Below are 17,331 nucleotides of genomic sequence, written 5' to 3' on the forward strand. Positions count from 1 at the left end.
AATAACACATGCGATTTTTGTCGAATTGCTTTTCTTCAGCAGCTCTGGCTGGTTTTGTAAGGAGGGAGAATTCTGCTGCACGGTGTTCAAACACTCAGACACAGCAATATTGTAAATTGCAAATTGAAGTGCCAAAACCAGTCTGTCCTGTACAGGTCACTGAAGTAGACACAGCTCTTTGCCTGCAAGCATTTGTAATCTAAAACCGTGCTGTGATTCCCACTGAAGGCAATGAGGGATTGCAAAGGGAACAGGATGGGGCTCTCACTAAAGGGAAGGGTCTTTATTTTTGCTCCTCACCTAGGACGAATCCCACCAACTTTTGTTAGGGAATCTCAGAAACTGAAGAACTTTATGCGCTGCTCATTCCTCATTTTAAAGCAGGTTTGGAAAGACGAGATTTAAAGAGAATTCCCATCTGTTATTGAAGCATTTAATCATCCTTTAAAAGCCGGTGCAGTTTTATTTTCTCTGGGGAGCGAGCAGCATTAGCTGAAGCATAAAGCAAACTATACCAAGTGGAGAAAAAACTCAGCCCCATGTCCTGTTTGACAAACTGACCTGCGGGTCACAACCTGGGTTTATTGATCTGTGGGGCCATGTCTGGGTGTCGGGCTTGTTTTCTGGACTTTGGTTTCAGCTGCATTCCTGACTTCTGAAAGAGTAGGGGGTGTGGATTTCTACTAGGAGTAACCACTGGGAAGGAAGTAATGTTCATTAAGTGTGCAGGCAGTGCAGGACTAAGCATGCTCAGTGAAAAAGCTTTTCTCCCTTGCCTGTCAAGCCCCGTGTTTGAACTCATTCCAGAATGCCGGATTTACTTTACACGAAGAAACAGTACCTGGCCGGACCGCATTTTTCTCCCTCTCCTTAGTCATGGGAAGATTGGAAACAATATTCTTTTGATGCTCAGTGCACTCAGCCCGCGTGCGTGTGCGGCTGTTGCAGTGGAGGAGGAGGACAAACTTTGCTACCTGTGAGACCAAGGCTGGTAGGTCGATGGGGAAGGGAGGGGGGGGTGGGTTTGCAAAGGAACTTTTGCAGCTCGTGGCTTTGGCTGACGCTGTGCTGCTTTCTGCTCCCTGTCCCTTCCCATCTGCAGCAGAGCTGAACTTTGGGAAAGTTGAGCAGCTTTTCTGATTGCTCTGGGAAGGTAAATGTGTTTGAAGTGCAAACGTGCGAGCGTGTTTTGGGGATCCGAGCTTTGGCTCTTGCAAACTGGTAGCAAAGAGGTGTGTTTTCTTTTACTTTTCCTGCTCTTTCTTCTTTTTAGTGGTTCCTATAAATGCAATCCTTCAAGTGTGTGTGCTGTAAAAGACTGCTCCCCCTTCTCTCCCCACCCTCTCCTTTAAGGCTGAAAATGAGACTCGTTCGTGAATAATGAACTCTGTATGTTATCAAGCAAATCTTGTGGCTGCTTCATGTGATCGCTTCCAGTCTCAGCAGAGATGTTATTGCCTTTAATACATTCACAGCTTTTTATGGAAAATGAATTGCAAAACTGCTAGCAGAGGGGTGAGGGAAAGCAATTTGATTTGATAACAACATGTTTCAGCGTAGCAGACTGTTGTGCTTTTAAATTTTTAAGTGCTTTCTACTTTTTCTTCCTGCATTTGAAGACGTCTTTAGAGGTCTTGAAACAACCTTAGGAAGAGGAAAGAGGGTCATTTTTCTTCTGCGACTTTGTGCTGCCTAATGGAGATTTTTTTTTCTGAGCGTAGGCCACACAGCCAAGGAACAAAATGACCACAGAGCAAGAAGTGAAATGGACTCAAATAATTAGAAACTGGCTGTAGTTAATGATTGTTTGCAGCAGGTCAGAAGCATTTGGTTAGGTTTTGTCCTCCTGTGTTCTTTAGGGCGGTCGTATTGCTTATTAAAAGTGAACATTTTGTTTTCTAAGTGTGAAAAGTATACTCAGCCTTCAGCATTTGATTCAGATGGCTTTTAGAGACTTGAGATAATTAAATAACTAGATATGCAAATGCATAGTCCTTGTGTCTCCAAGCCATGTGCTTACTGTTTGCTTATTTTAAGGTGGGAATTGATTTTCTTTGCAGAGGATCTCAGGAGGAGAAAGGGTACCAGGTCAGCCACGATGCTCCTGGTTATGGAGTGGGAAGTGCACAATCCAGGAGCAAAGTACAATAATTGGCTGTGCTGCTGCTCGCCACTCACGGCTAAAAGCTCTATGGGAAAGAAACAAAACCCTCAGCATCTCGTCTTTGCAGAGGGTGAGGGTAGAGCACGAGGAGGAGTGCTGGGTTCTGTGGGCTTTGGGTTGGTTCCCACCAGGATTACCTGCTGCGTGCACATGGAGGGATGGGGAGCAGCTAGGCCAAGCAGAAGGAATCTGCAAATGACCAAAGCTGAAGCTCTCTGATCTTGCCTTACTCTTATCCCCTTGAGATCCTAGGAAGTTTTTTTTTTTTTGATGAGAGGAAGCTGGGAAAATTGCTTTGCCTTATTTCACTTCTTTGATTTTGCAACCTGCAGGGGATTATGGAGGCAGGAAGGGTTGTGCTGCAGATGGACACGAGCTCTGTGTGGCCACAGCACACTCTGCCCTCTTTGCATGCAGTCCCTCCATTTGCTTAGCTGTGCAATGGGGAGGGTGACCGCCAGGGATTCCTGTGAGGCTCTTTTCATATTTTCTGGCATAAAAAAATACCTTGCATTGCAGGGAAGCGATAAGCCCAGGCTTCACAAATGCACGTCCAGATTTGGGTTTCAGAAATGAACTTTGGGACCTCTCAGGCCCACAGATTTTAGCTTAGATCCTTTACGTGGCAGTGGGAAGGCAAAATAGCACCGTTATCCAGATGCAAACTACGCGGCCTGCCCTGTGCTATTGTTTGCTTTCAGGTGTCCAAATGCAGCAGTTTTGTATGGATCCACTTCGCATGCAAAATATAATGAGAGACAGGAAATGTTTTTGGATTATTTCATTTCCCCTGCTAAGGTTAAGATTTTGCAATTTGTTGGCGTGCAGATGTTCCAAGTGGGAAGCAGCTCTTTGGACACGGAGCCCGTATCTTAACACCCCTATCTGTGATCCATCTGTAACATCTGCTGAATGGGTACCAGCCAGATACTCCCCCATCTCTGTTTTCATCCTTCATCTTTCCAGGTATTCCCAAAGCAAATCTACAGCTGCTCACCGACTGAATTTAAATCCTTGTGTATTTTAAACAAAGAGAAGGGGTCTGTGTGCTCCTTGGGAACACCTGGGCCTTTCCAAGGTTTCATTACCTTCAGAGTAAGCATTTCTTTGCAATGAAGGCATGTCCTCTGAAACCAGCCGCAGTCGATAGGCAGAGGTGAAATCTGAATAGAGAAAGCAGGAGGTGTGAGCATGGGACATGCCCTGCAGCACTGAGCTTTGGGTTACAGCAGTTACCTCCATTGGGAGTCTGCATCAGTCCTGGGATGTGCAGAGCAGCAGCTTTAGGTTTTGGGAGCAGTTATTTGTGGCAGCTTCCTTGTTTCAGTGCTGACACGGAGATGTCCTTTATTGAAGACAGGGATCGCTTGGAGCATTCTGAGTATCAGGATGTCAAGACCCATCTGAAACACCCTGGCTAAGGCACTTAGCAAAGCAAGTCAGCTGGTATCCAGCTCTGCTGGAAGAAAGCAGGCGCCAATGGGTGTATCTCTGCTGGGTCATTCTTGACCTGCAGATGTTAAATGTGATCTCTGCAGATAATGTGCTTGTGGGATTATTGGAATGTTCTCCAAAGCTGGGCAGGACTTTACTTATCACTAAACACAGCGAAGTGTAAAACAAATGGGGAATGATTTGTTTTGGCACCAGCTGCACTAGATGCAATGCACTGCTTTATACGGAGCACAGTTTGTGCTGCGTTTCAGTATGTATGTGCAAATGATACTGGGTGGGTTTTTCCTATGGATGTCTAACATAAAAGCAGGTACTTCAGGCAGTATTTTAACCACAGCAGAACAGCAGTGCAGCTCATTGTAGGCCATTGTATCTGATGTGTGTTTGGAGGAGGTGATGTTGGTCATTTTGGCCGTTCCTGGGGAGGTGTTGAATGTGCCTTTCCTTCCCCACTTTCTTTGTCTCGACCTGAATTAAGAGCTGAAGTTGTGCCTTCTCTTCTCTATTGGCCAAAACTAAGCAATCTCTTCTCTATCTGTGCTGGTGGGTTCAAGGAACCATCCAAAGCTACAAAGGCCTTCAGAGCAGAAGCTGCAAAGCACGGCTGATTTCTGAGGAATGCTTTTCCTCAAGACATTGATTTTGTTTTTAGGGTTTTTTCCCCCCCAGAACTCAGAGATATCTGCAGGTATTGCCACACCATTGCTACGTTCTGGAGATGGAAGATGGGGCAGTGACTGCATCCAAAGGATAATTGTTTAATGCAGCGCTGGCATTAATGATGAATCCCCTCATTTGTTTTTACAGGTAGCACTGGAGATGAAAACGGTTCCATTTATGATGATGTTCTCAGGCTCCGTGAATGTAAGTACCAATATAGTTCCAAATTGCACTGTATTTCAGCCCTGGGCAGAAGTGGGAGTCTTAATGATCAAAGAGCAATGCACGTGCTAACTTTGTGTGGGTTTTTAAAAGAACAAACAAAAGAGGAGGGTAGGGGAAAGTTGTGCTGTTTGTTTGGCATTCCCTTGCTGGCTCTGCACAAAATCAGTGCTCGTTTGGGTTTGGATTGTGCTGTATTTGGGCCAGAGCTGTCTCTGGGGAAGTCTGGGAGGGATAGAACAGGAGGAGAGGTTGTAGCTTTGCCCATGGAGGGATCTCCTGGGTAGCAATTTCACCAGCTCCTGAAGGTCTGTGGAGTCCAAGTCCTGTTTTTAGCAGCATTGTGGAAGCTTAGATCAGGTTTAAAGCTTTTAGGAGCCTGGAGAATGCAGGTAGGAACCCCATGGGATCTATGAAGTGTCTGCAAAGGTCGTGTGTCTCACTGAGAGCTCCTGCCTAACTCAGCTCTTAGTAAAAACCTGCATGAATCTTCATGTAGCCCTTATCCTTGTAAGCCTGGTATTGCTTTATTTCAGAGGGGCTGAGATTCATAAATACCAAAGCCTGACTTCGAGGTGCTGAATGAATGTAAGTGATTTGGAATAAATCATTCGCTGCTTTGAAACCGGAGGGGAAAATAAAGAGCAGAATGTGGAACCGAAGCTCTGTGCACGTTGTGAGCTCTGTAAAAGTTTGTGGGAGCTGCAGCTTTGGGTGGGAATTCATCATCTGGAGCTCCTCCCTGGGAGGAGCTGCAAGCAAGCAGAATTTTCTGCATCCATATGCAAATTGTCCAAAGAAATGAATTTCTGCCTTTCTGAATCGCTTCTGTGTTGCTGTTGGGGTTCAGGTGGTTGGAAAAACGAGCTTTGTGTTCACAAGGCAGCAGGGACGAGGGCTGCTCCAAAGTGCCTTTGTTTGAGTATATGTAAAGCTATCAATGCGTCATTCTTTCTGCTTCAGCTGCTAGAGACTCCCATCTTCTCTATTGATTTTACCCAGAATGCTTACTGCCCTTGAAGGTGTGACCTGTACCTCTGGCTAATTTATTTCTGTCATGGCTGCAGCATTTTTTTAGAGGGCAGCGGGGGTAGGAGAGAGAACAATGAATTCAACATGGAATATAAATCCCAAGTCTGTGGCCTTCAGACATTCCAGCACACAGCCTGCTCCATTCTGCCGTATGGCATTCTGCACGGTCTTGGATTAAGGAAAAAGAAAGAAAGAAAGGCATTTGTATAAGTAATCAGGTGAGCCATTCTGGGATAATCCCTTTGGTCACACGTACTGGCGTATATATTACAATTACACTGGGCTGCTAAACCTTTTTCATTGACATCCTCGTGTATGAGCCCGAATCAGAAGCCTCACCTTGATGGCTTGGAATCATTTTGGATCTGAGCACTGCTGTGTTACTGTGTGTGTATTTGTAACGTGGGATGTGAGAGGACAAAGAACTTTTGTGTGTGTGTGTTGAAAACTCGTTTTGGACTACAGCAGTGTGATGGATCCTCTTTGTTTTGCTTGATTTTTGTTTTCATTTGTTGTTTTGCACTTATTTGTTCCCGTTCATGGTTTTTATAGTCAAAAAGAAGTGATGTGTAAGCACATGAGTTGAAACTCTCTCCAAATAGTGAGATTAAGCACCTGGCCCCTTTCATTATTCTATTGAAATATGTGGTTTTTGCTCTCATGACCTGACCGTGTAGCTGAAGTCTTTCTCCCCTGCCCCATGCAGTTCATCAATAGTCCAGGATTTCTATAGGGCAAACATACTGCCCTATAGAAATTGTGGAAGGCTTGGATGGAAAACTTTGTTGGTTTGGTGCTGTGCTTTGGGGATGCTGTGCAAGGAATGGGATAGAGCATGCGGTGCTTTATGCATTGCTCCTCCCACCTTGCTTGGTTTCTACATCCATAGCCACTGAGTGCTCTGAAACTGGGGACAGAAAGGAGCAAAAAGGATCTGCAATGTGATGATGGTGATAACAAATCATCACCCAGGCAGACTGGTTGAAACTGCAGCTCAGACCCAAGGTTGGTGCTGAGATTTGAGCTCATCGAGAGAGGTGACTTAAAAGGGGCCATATCAAACCACAAGCTGCACATGAAGCAGAGTAGCTGCCTCTGTGGGAGATGCAGAGCAGTTACTGCAGGATACCTACCTGGGGCTGCTGGGCTGCAGAGGAATGCACTGAGCTCTGCAGTTGAAGCATTAGAGATTTCCAGGTGCTGTGCTGGGATCTGCTGCCACAGACAGCACTGAATTAGCCCCATATAACTGCACTTAGTGAAACATCAACCAGTCTGGCCTGCATTCAGAGTTTATAGATAAATGTTGTTGCTGCCCATGGGTTCCAAGTGGGTCTGTGCCACGCAGCTGCAAATGTTTGGTTTGGTTTCCCCAAATATTTTCTGCAGCGAATCACTCAGAAACGTTTCTGTAGCACCTACTGCTGCGGAGAAGAAAAGTGGAGCAGAAGGCACCAATTTGGAGGAGAAATGGGGATAAAAAGGTTTGCGCTTCATGCAAGGTGCAGAGCGATGCTCTGCCATAGGAAACAAAAGGCTCTGGTGGTATAAAGGGAATCTTTTTGCACCTCCTCTGTCTGCATTGTGGCGGATGTCCACACATGACCTCTGTCAGCATATGGGTTGTTACTCATGGAAGAAGGCAGCCGGGGCTGGGCGTTCAAGCATGCAGTCTCCTTGTTTCCTGGCATTTTTGTGTTTATAGGTCTCTCTCTCTCTCTTTTTTTTTCTCCTTTGCCCCTAATGGCAATAAAGTAAAACAAGATCCGGTCTTTTCATAGCATTGCCACTCTCCTAAAACAGAGGGAGGGAGGAAAAGAAAGGCATTTCCAGCACAGCAAAGACCCCGTGCTCCTGTAAAAGTGGTTTTGGGCCTCCTAGGTAAACCCAGCGGAGAGAGGGAGAAGCAGAAATGCATAACTGAGATGTGGTAGCAGGCACCCCTGTGATTTAGCATATTGCCCTGAGGCCTCATTTATCTCTCACTGAGCTCACCTCGTGTTATTCTGCAGCAAATCACCGGAAAAAGAGTTGCCTGTTTTTATTTCCCCATTATTATTATTTTTTTTCCACCCGGGAGTTGAATTTTCAGTCAAAATGGAGAAATATTGGGTAGTTTATAACATGGAAGGGGCACCCTGAAGATAAGATCTCAGTGTTCCTTCCACTCTTGCGTTGCATCACCATCAGAAGATGATGTTTGACTGAAAGTGCTTTTGTGCTCTGAGTATAAACCAGCCATTTCAGCACTGAAATATGTCTGAATGCAGCCCCTGGTTGCTCCGTGCCCACTTGCTGGTCTTGGTGCCCGGTGATTTTTCAGCTAAATGTGTTATCCTCCTTCACTTTCTGTCCTAGGAAGGTATTTGTGTGCTCAGTAGAACCCCTGAGGCGACCTCACGTCTGTGTTGGAAGAACTGAATCCCAGGGCTGATGGCAGGAATAGGGTATGGGGATGTCAAAGAAACACTGCGGATAAGATGTATAAGGTGTAGCGGGGGATTCTAGGCATGAAAAGCATTCAAGTAATGCAACTGGGTGGTTATTATTTAATATCTTATCAACTGAAAACATCAGTCAACTTTTCCAAATGAAGGAAAAATACCTGAAGGTGGGTTTGAGAGAGGTGCTTCACAAAATAATTATATATATATATATATGAAAAGGCTTCTCGTATGCTTCCCAGATGTACCAGCCCCCTATGTCTGTTCTCTCAGGCTGATTATGGAATACATGCATTTATCGCTCAGAGCAAAGGGAGAATTGATTTCTTTCCAGAGCGGTGTTGATATCTCAGTGCTCAAGATAATGAAGCATTAGGAGGGAGATGCACACATACAGGTCCATCCTGGAGTGTCAGCGTTGGAGGCTGCAGACAAAACTTTTGGACAGAAATAGAGTGGATGTGAGAAGGTGCTGTGATGCTGCATGGCTTTAGGGCTTCCATTTCTGGGCTCTAGTGTACAGGTATGTGTGGGAGCCTCCTGCATCTGGAGGGGCTCTTTGCTGCTGAGGGTAGAGCTGAGTGTGTTTGGTGTGATGGCTCATGAGGGCTCAGCCTGACAAAACAAAGGGACATAAAGAACCACGTGCTTGTCTGCATTGGATAGATAGAACTTAATTCATATTAAAGTAACGATGCATTTTTAAAGTGCAGCAGTTAAACTGCGCCAAACCCCTTTGTGGTCAATCTTGTTCACCATGAAAGCGATTTCTTTTCATTTCAACTTGATTCGTGGCTTGGCCGAAGTTTGCTTTTGATTTTATCATTGGTTTCTTGCAGTGGTTTGCCTTTATGTCTGAGCTGATTTCAGCTTTCAAGGAAGAAAAGGAGCGTGTGGTTTGTTGCAGGGAACGTCTCTGAGAATATTAACCCCAAAGGTGTCAATATCTGAATTTGAGTAATATCAGACTAATTTTAAAGGTACACTCGCTTTAGAAAGTTCAGCTTTGCAAATGCTGAAGATTATTTGGTACCCCGGAGGGAGGGATGGATATTGAATTCTAGTCAGCGTTATAACTGGAAATCTAATCTCTGCAAAATCGAGCTCGTGGCTTAGCACTGAATTTATTCCATACACAGAGGAAAAGCAGCCTGGCTGGGAGAGATCAGTCAGGTGTGGGTCTGAACCTGCCCTGAGCCTTTGGAAGGTGAGGCTGTAACAAGGACTGGAGTGCATTACGTGGTTCTGTAATGGATATCTAAAGTTCTGCTATTAGTACTGTATTTAGAAACAGAGGCGTTTGACAGACCTGTGATGGGTGGAAGTATAATTATTTCATATAGTTTGGGACCCAGGAAAAACAGAAGCCTGTTGGGTTTCATTTCCACTTGTGTTGCTGGCTTGCTCTGTAAGCTGGAGGGGCAAGTAATTTAAGAGCTGTGTGTCTCAGTTTCTTCACCTGTCAGCTGGGGGAATTACTTCACAGGGGATTGGGAGTATCATTATAATGATACTTGCAATGTGCTTTCATATGCTAGGTAGAAGAGTGGGAGCGTTAACGTGTACAAGAGAAAAAGAAAAAGTAGGTTAGCTTGTCTGAGCTTGTCATGCTTCTACTGTGTCAGCAAACTTAGGGAGACAAGAGAAAGGAGAGAGAGGGAGATCAAAAGAATACATTAAATTAAAAAGTAAACAGAGAAAGTTAAACTTAAAGTGGCAAGCGTGGAGATACGTCGGGCCTGCTCTGTGCTTAGCTGCATTAACCTTGCTTTTCCATCGTGTGCCAGGATCTTGGCCATCACCAACATGCCCTCGATGATCACGAGGCAATCCCTGTGCCTGCTGCGTGGCTGTGAGCTCCATCAGCTCTGCTGCATGTGAACAAAGGCTTTGTGAGGAAAGCAGGGGAACTTCTTTCCCCATCAGCAGGGATCCCTCTGCTTGGGCTCTGTTGGGAGCTCCCAGCACATTGGGATGCGATGAGCTGCTGACTTGTGGGGTGGAGGTGACAGCAACCCCTCCTCCCCCTCTCCTTACCCTGTTTGCTTTGCAGGCGCTCTCTCAGGTGTAGGTAAGATGACCAGGCGTAGTTTGGAACTAGCTGTGCTCAGCTTGCTTTGCTCTGCTCCATCCACTTGCAAAACGAGCACAAGGAGTCTTTGTGTGAAGATCCATAACGCAGCAAATTTTTTCCATATCAAGTAGACAGAGAGGAACAGAGAGCGGGGGAGAAGTCTTGACAGTCAATATGCGAAGGGTTACTTATATTTTTACAGAATTATAGGTCAACCACCAGGCTGCTGAAAGTAATCATAGCAGCTGTAATCTTCTTTAACGATATCCAGTCAGAAAAGATGAAAAATTGTTTTGCTTCCTTTGAAGAATGGGGAATATCTTTTCCCTCATCCTCTTTGACCTGTTTTACTGTAACAGATTCTGGATCCACTCAGCTAAATCATCATAAGCAGAGTTTGATGGAAACAAATTGCACTATAAAGCTTATCCTAAAAGTCTGTCTTTTGCACCTTCAGCAGCTGGCACGGCTTTGAAGAAAAACTGCTCAATTTGCATCCTAAACCTCCTCAGTCTGCCTTATCTGCGGCTAAACTGGACTGCTTGGAACCATAGCCTGCAAGGTATAATCTTATTTTTACACATGGTCCAACAGTTTGACTGTGTGTCATCTGAAATGCACCCTTCCTTTCTGCAACCCACAAGTAGCCATGAGCTTCCGCTGATGTGCCAGGGAGCAGTAAATTCTCAAACAAACTACAAAAGGAGGTTGTTTCAACCATGATAACTCACTTTGGGAGACATGGATGTGAAGTCAGAGTCTTCCAAGTGCTTGAGGACTTTGCGTACTGCTTCAGACTGGAGCCTGCAGGGTGAAAGCTGAGGCTGACAGGAGGAATTGAGGAGCTACCAGAACAGAGCTGAATCTGGACCTGCAGGTGAGGCCAGGAAGCCTGAACCTGGAGGGAAACTCAAGAGCAAGTCAGTGAAGCAAGGAGTGCTGTGGTCAGAGCACACCATGAAACGCATGGGAACATTTCCCACTGTAGATAAGAGGAGGGCATGCCTGAGATGGAGAGCTCTTAGCACAGGGAAGTCATTAAGTGTCTGAATTCCTGGCTGCTGGCCTGAGGACATTGTTAAGAGAGGAATGAAGTCAAGCATTGACCCCCACTACATCTTGGCGGAACAATATTTAATATTTAAGCCTTTTAAAGTGGAGAGGATGGTGGAGGAGCACAGTCCGTATTGATGAGCTGTGCACAGCTCCTCTGCTTTCTGTTTGAGATGATTCTAGTGCCTTAGCTTAGTCTGAGAAGCAGCTTAGGAGAACTGACCATTTCCAGTTGGTTCATGAGTCCTCATTAATTAAGTCCATTTCCCAGTGAGTTTTTACCTTCTGTTTAGTTCTGGTTGCAGGCTGGGAAGGGCAGCATGGCAGCGTGTGGTGGCCCAGCATGAAGCTGATCAAAAGCAAAACAATACCTGGTTGGTTTGTTTTCTTTAGTAGCATTTCTGCTCGCTGGAGGACGAAGCATTCCATGTGATTCTTGTGAAGGACTGTTGAAGGAAAGGGGCATGTCTTATGGCACTCAGCTAAGTGGTGACAGAGCCAGAAATGGAGGCAAAGTCTCCTCCTGATGGAGAGAAATGATGGCATTTTCTCCAGGGTATGGCATGGAAAGTCTATCTCAGGGATTGGTCATGTTAGATATGAGACAGTATTGGGAATGGAAGGTTGTTTTGTGAGGATACAAAGACGACTGAAGTCACTGGAATTCTTTCCATTGATTTCCATGGGTGCAGATCTTTATTTAACAGGAAGCTAACAGGCAAGATGAACTGTTTCCCATCTCTGACTGCAATAAATACGGCTTTTAGAGCACGGTCAGCTGTAACATTTCCATGCACGGGGTGGCTGATTGTCTTCTATGTGAAGAGGGAGGGAAGGAGGAGAAATGGAGGTGAGAGGAAATTGCAGCAACAGGCAGCGCAGAAGGGAAAGAAAGAGGAAGCGGGGCATATTTTGCTCTCACCTGCTACAAATTATCCCGTAGCACAATGGCAGCAGAAGGCAGAGAGGAGGAGGAGGAGCTCAGGGCCGGCGTGATGCGAACAAAAGGCTTTTCTGTCTCGGAACGCGGCGTGCCGAGGTGGCAGCTCTGTGCTCTCAGTGCTGCTTTGTGTTCCTCGGGGCTTTAGATTCAGCAGCCAGACACCTACCTGGGAGGGGCTGCCCTGCAGTCTGGGAGAGCTTTTGCTCCCTAATGCCAGCAGGGCTGTGTGCTGCTATTGCCGGTCAGGCTGATGTTACAGTTGTAGCAGAACTCGTTCCATATTGGCGTTTGATCCTGGGAGAACGGGAAAAATCTGCTCAATGCGGTTTTCATTAGCCAAAAAAAAAAACCAACCCAAAAAACCCACCAACCTGTAGCATGCTGGAGTCATTAGTAGTTTGTTGATTGAGTTAACCGTGCAAGGCGAGCTGCAATTGATCATCTGCATTCTCATTAAGTATGCCGCTGTCTGGGAGGGTTTGCTATAAAACTGCTTGGAGGACACGAGGAATGGGATTCAAAGCATCTTTTGTGTATAATTAGTACCAGAGATGGGACTGAGGTGTGATATAAAATGAATCTTTTGGATGTGCTGGGTTTGGTTTCAACCCTGGATGGGGAGAGAGATGAGGGCTGAAAGTTGAATCCGAAGCAAAACTTTAGTGGTGCTGCAGAGCTGAAGGCAGCAGTGAGGGGCTGAGGCTGCCCAGGAGGGGTAGAGGAGGGAAGGAAGCATTGCTGCGCTTCATTTAAAGATAATGAGCTATTGTAAACCCTAACCTAAAGTCAAGTCCACATCTTTGCGTTGCTCGTAAGGCAGACAATAAGTTAAAAGCTACACGGAGAGAGAGGTGATATAATTTTGCTTTCAAGAAACGGGTGAACGGGAGTTGCTGAAAAGTGTTACCTTGAAAATATATCATGATCACTTTAAGCCTTGTCTACGTCTTTCAGCTTTTGAAATGCTGAAGATCACATCTTGAGGGAATTTGTTAGAGCCTTTGAAGTATTTTTATGTTAGGCCCCTATGGCAGAAGATTGTACAGATCAAGAAAGTACCGAGTAGATTTATTCACAGAAAATGCATTTAAATTACCCAGCTATACGGGCACACATTCTTCAATTATAGCCCGGTGTCTGGTCTCTGAAATCCTCCCAAGAATTGAGGTCATAGAATTTGAAAATGAGCTTCTGTACGCCATACTTCTGGCCTTTCGGATGTAATGTAGTCTGTAGCGTGCGCTAAATTGGATGGAATTCAGAGAAGAGCAACAAAAACGATTAAGGGAGCAGAGGAACTGACTTACATGGGAAGATTAAAGGCATTACAAATTTGTGGCTTGGTTAAGCAAAGACTACTGCAAGTCATTGGAAGTTTCTGGAGTCAGGAATGCAGCTTCAGAATCCCCGGTCTCGTCTGGACCTGTTTTTGTTTGTGTGTTTGTTGTTAAGCAAAAAAAGACCCCACTTCTTTAGAGCAATATCCTCATCTGGTGCAACTTAGTGCAGTTCCAGTGCAAAGAGTGGAGCTGAGGGGATCTGTGCCAAATTAGCCTGCCTGAAAATGTAGCTCGTTTTCATTTGTTAGAAGAGGGAGAACCAGGAGTGGAAGTGGGAGGTGATGGAGGCAGCTGGTGGTTTGGGCACTGCAAGTTAATTCCTGGGGTGTTCAGAAGGCAGAGTTTTTAGATGCAGAAAGTGCATGGACTCTTCCTCTTGTTGCCTTTGCTGATGCCTGATTTGGGGTCACCGTGTTGTGGTCTCAGAAAGGGGAGAGGTGGAAGCCCTGATGCTTGGGATGTGGTCCTTCTGTTAGGGATGGAGTACTCACTGATGCACTACAGCCAGATTTTAACCATCAAGTTAATTTCTGGCTGCCTTCACGCTTCTCATTCCATTGGGGTGAGGAATTATTCTGTCCCTGGGCTCAAGTAGATTGGCTGCACCTGGAATTCAGGAGCTGCCATCTTCATAAGTGACCTCTCTTTGGAGATGGGTGAAGCTGCCAGAGAGCAGAGGGAGGAGACAGGAGCACGGAAGGTTTAAATTCCTGCAGATGTCATTTCCCATTGTAACTCACTGGTGATCTTGACTGAGAGATGACAGAAACCAAGCCACTAAAACATGATTAAGACCTGTTTTCTGGCTTGCTGGTTGCACCTAAAAGGCCCAGCACTAAGAGGGCCTGCTGCGACTGTGCTGCCTTTTTGTCTGCATCCTGATTCCACTAGGTCAGGATTGGGCACAAGGACCTAGCAGATATTTCAGCATCCCTGCGGTATCCAGCTCAATGGATGGCCAGGAGAAACAGAAAGCATAGCCCAAGTGAAATGAGTGTTTGGAAGATGAGGATTTGAGTGTGCGAATGAGACGGGCAGGAATACCAAATGTGGACCGAAGATGCCGGGGGAATTGTATCCATAGAAACACAGCTAAGGAGGCTCACATGGCTCACCAGCTCAGACTTACAAATTCATATGATTATCTTAATGGTCAACATAATGGATTGAAAAGAGATAGGTGATTAGTAAAATTTGATCCGAGTTTGTTGCAGATGTAGGAGCATTGTGCTGAAGTCTCTGATTACAGCTTGGAATGGGTGAGATGCGGAGTGTGTATCGCTCTGATTTGATGCAGTAAATCAGGATTAACTCCTGAGCAGTGAATGGTGCCCTAATGGTGTCAAACAAAGGGAATCAGACCTAGCTTCTTTTAATTAACTTGAAGAAGAAAAGTCTGTGCTTGGTTTCTTGACGCATTGTTCCTCCACCTTTGTTATCCAGTCTTTTTGCACGGCTGCAAGCGTAATCTTTTGCATGTAAATCAATACCATTCAGAATGCCTCAGGAAATATTGTTCTGAAATGTACTCAATGGAAGCACATGCCTTTCTGTGCCAGAATTTATGAGGGGCCCTGGGAGCCTGCTTTCCTCACTTTATTCTTGGAGGTATTTCTCCTCCGAAAATCCAAGATGTGTAGGACTCATTTCAGACCTCTTAAAGAACCCAGAAGAGGCTGTTTCGCATTGCATTGGTGGCCTTCCATGTGCAAGTTGGGTGATTCTGCATTTAACTGAGTAAGCATTGGTAATGTTACCAAAGAGTGTTTGACATTTACTTCCAAGACATGAGGTTGTTCTAGGCTCGTATGGGCCAGTGTTTCTAGGAAGATAGTATTGAAGCATGTGGACTCAGTCTGAACAGCCCTAAATGGAACCCCAAGGCTTCAGACTTTAGTGCCCGTGGTGGCCTGGCCATGTCCTGCAAGGCTGTGTTTTAAGCTGGTTTGGTCAGTCTGATTTTTAAAGCACCAAAACTTCACAAGCCACAAACTTTGTCTCTAATGATAGTTATTGGTGTGCTCTTTTTTGGAAGAGGATCTGTGTGGAGGAAGTGGAGACGGGACAGTTTCGCACACCATTTCCAGTAACTGATGTTTGTGAGCAACTGTCCCGGTATACAAGAAAGAAACGGCTCTACAGCTAGAAAAATACGTGTTGTTATCCTTTTGGAAGCATGTGGGGGAGAAAGCAAAATAAAGGCTGAAATTATGGGGAAAATGGTTCCCAGCTTTGCTGAGCTTCCCAGAATTGTCAGAGTTGAAGACCCTCAAAGCCTTCAGAGCTCTCAGGCGGGTCTGCAGATGAGTGTACCCAGTGATCCCACAGCTCTGAGAGGAAAACAGCTGAGGTTTGGGAAGGGTCAGCCAGAAACGACATAACTGCAAATATGGAAAGCAAAGAGCTGCAGGGTTCTGCCCAGCAGAGAGGAGGGTGTGAGAGGTGGCTGGGCCAGCACCAGCACAGAACTAACAGGAAGAGAAGCCCAGTGAGGAGCATTTCTCCTTTCCAACCTGATGTGTGTGGATTCAGTGCTGACCTTGAGCCACTCTTGGAGCTGACAAGTTCAGTTGACAAGGAGAAGGATAGGTTGAAAATGAGACAAAAAGCAGACGGCAAAGGAAAGACTTGGTGTGTAACGTCCCATAAAGTCAATGGGAATGTGGCATTTCAGTGTTGCTGAGAATTCAGTGAGGTTCTATCCTGTAGAGCCCTAAATGCATTTAGAGTGCTGCTGACTTGTGGACCTACATAAGCATTCCAGGCTTTTTCTATTGTGTCCTTTAAGGCAGTGTGGAACACATTAAGGTGCACGTTCTGCACTGCCCCAGAGCATCCTGAGTGCTGTCATTAAGTGGAACATTGTTAAGCTTTACTGAAGCTTCCCACAACCTCAATTAATGGGGAGCACAGCGTGGACCGACTTTGTTAAGCTGTTAATTTGGGGAGACTTTGGATTGCTGAAGTGCCTCTGCCTGCAAAATAGAACTGGTTGTCAGCTCACACCTCCCCGTCCCATTTCCAAAGCTGTTTTGTTTGGCTGTTTTGAGTGATCTCTCTGAAATTATTCCTTGATTTCTATCTGAAATCCATCGATAATGGTTATTTAAGCTCTTTCTGTGCTATCTGGTTGTTTTAATTTCAGAGAACACATCGAGGAGTTTAAGTATGTATTAGTTATCATATTGATGGATCAGCCAAGCAAGGAGCGTTTGGAAATTCACATATTCCTTTATGTTGACCTATGGTATTTGAAATATAAGCTCCTTGCATGCCTTCAGCAGTTTGGATGTCTATAAACATTTCTCAGTATGTTTAGATTTTGTTTTGGAGTACTTTGAATATATACACGTGGATTTTTGCCTTTAATCCATCCAAGAATATTAATTGCCCATTTGGTTTGCTGTTTGCCATTTCTTTAAGGCTTTTCTTTTGCAGTGGTGTTAGTGTGATTTGTGCTAAATCCAGTGCAGGAGTGCAAGCCATAAGCTCTGCAGTGCTGGAAACTGAGAGCTATTGTGGTCTGTGTGTGACACAGACATGATTTATATCCTGGGTCACATTATACACCTCTGCATCTCACTTCACTCAACTGTAAAAGGCAAAAGTAGCACCTCCCCCCCCTCCTGAATGCCTTAAGATGTCTGTAGTACTGGTACAATATGGTGGTGAAACTGTGGTGCTTGTGTTTTATTCATGGCAGAGCTCGGTGCATTTCAGAGGTGCAGACATTCAAACGTATTAATTCTTTTTCTCAGTCTCTTGCCATTATATTCCTTACCAGAATCCGGTTCCAATGCATTACAAAATCTTCCCCCTCGTCATTAACTGCTGATGGGTGCTAAAGAATTTCCTCCTGCAGCTCTTACTTCATGCAGGTCAGTGCAAACAGTCACTGTGTTGTCATGCAGGACTGGTGCGGGGCACCCAACTCACCTGGGATT

General features: G+C 45.3%; 1 long non-coding RNA gene across 1 annotated transcript in view; it reads left to right on the forward strand.

Moving 5' to 3' along the window:
• The first annotated feature begins 259 nt into the window (after positions 1–259).
• Positions 260–17,331, forward strand: part of LOC107324205 — a 53,008-nt gene continuing 35,936 nt past the window's right edge. Inside the window, exons 1-2 of the long non-coding RNA XR_001559446.2 lie at positions 260–991; positions 4,427–4,483. This is a non-coding gene — a long non-coding RNA (uncharacterized LOC107324205). The remainder of the gene's footprint in view (positions 992–4,426; positions 4,484–17,331) is intronic.

The sequence above is a fragment of the Coturnix japonica genome, chromosome 24 (assembly GCF_001577835.2).
Source record: "Coturnix japonica isolate 7356 chromosome 24, Coturnix japonica 2.1, whole genome shotgun sequence".
In the NCBI taxonomy this organism is placed as follows: domain Eukaryota; kingdom Metazoa; phylum Chordata; class Aves; order Galliformes; family Phasianidae; genus Coturnix; species Coturnix japonica.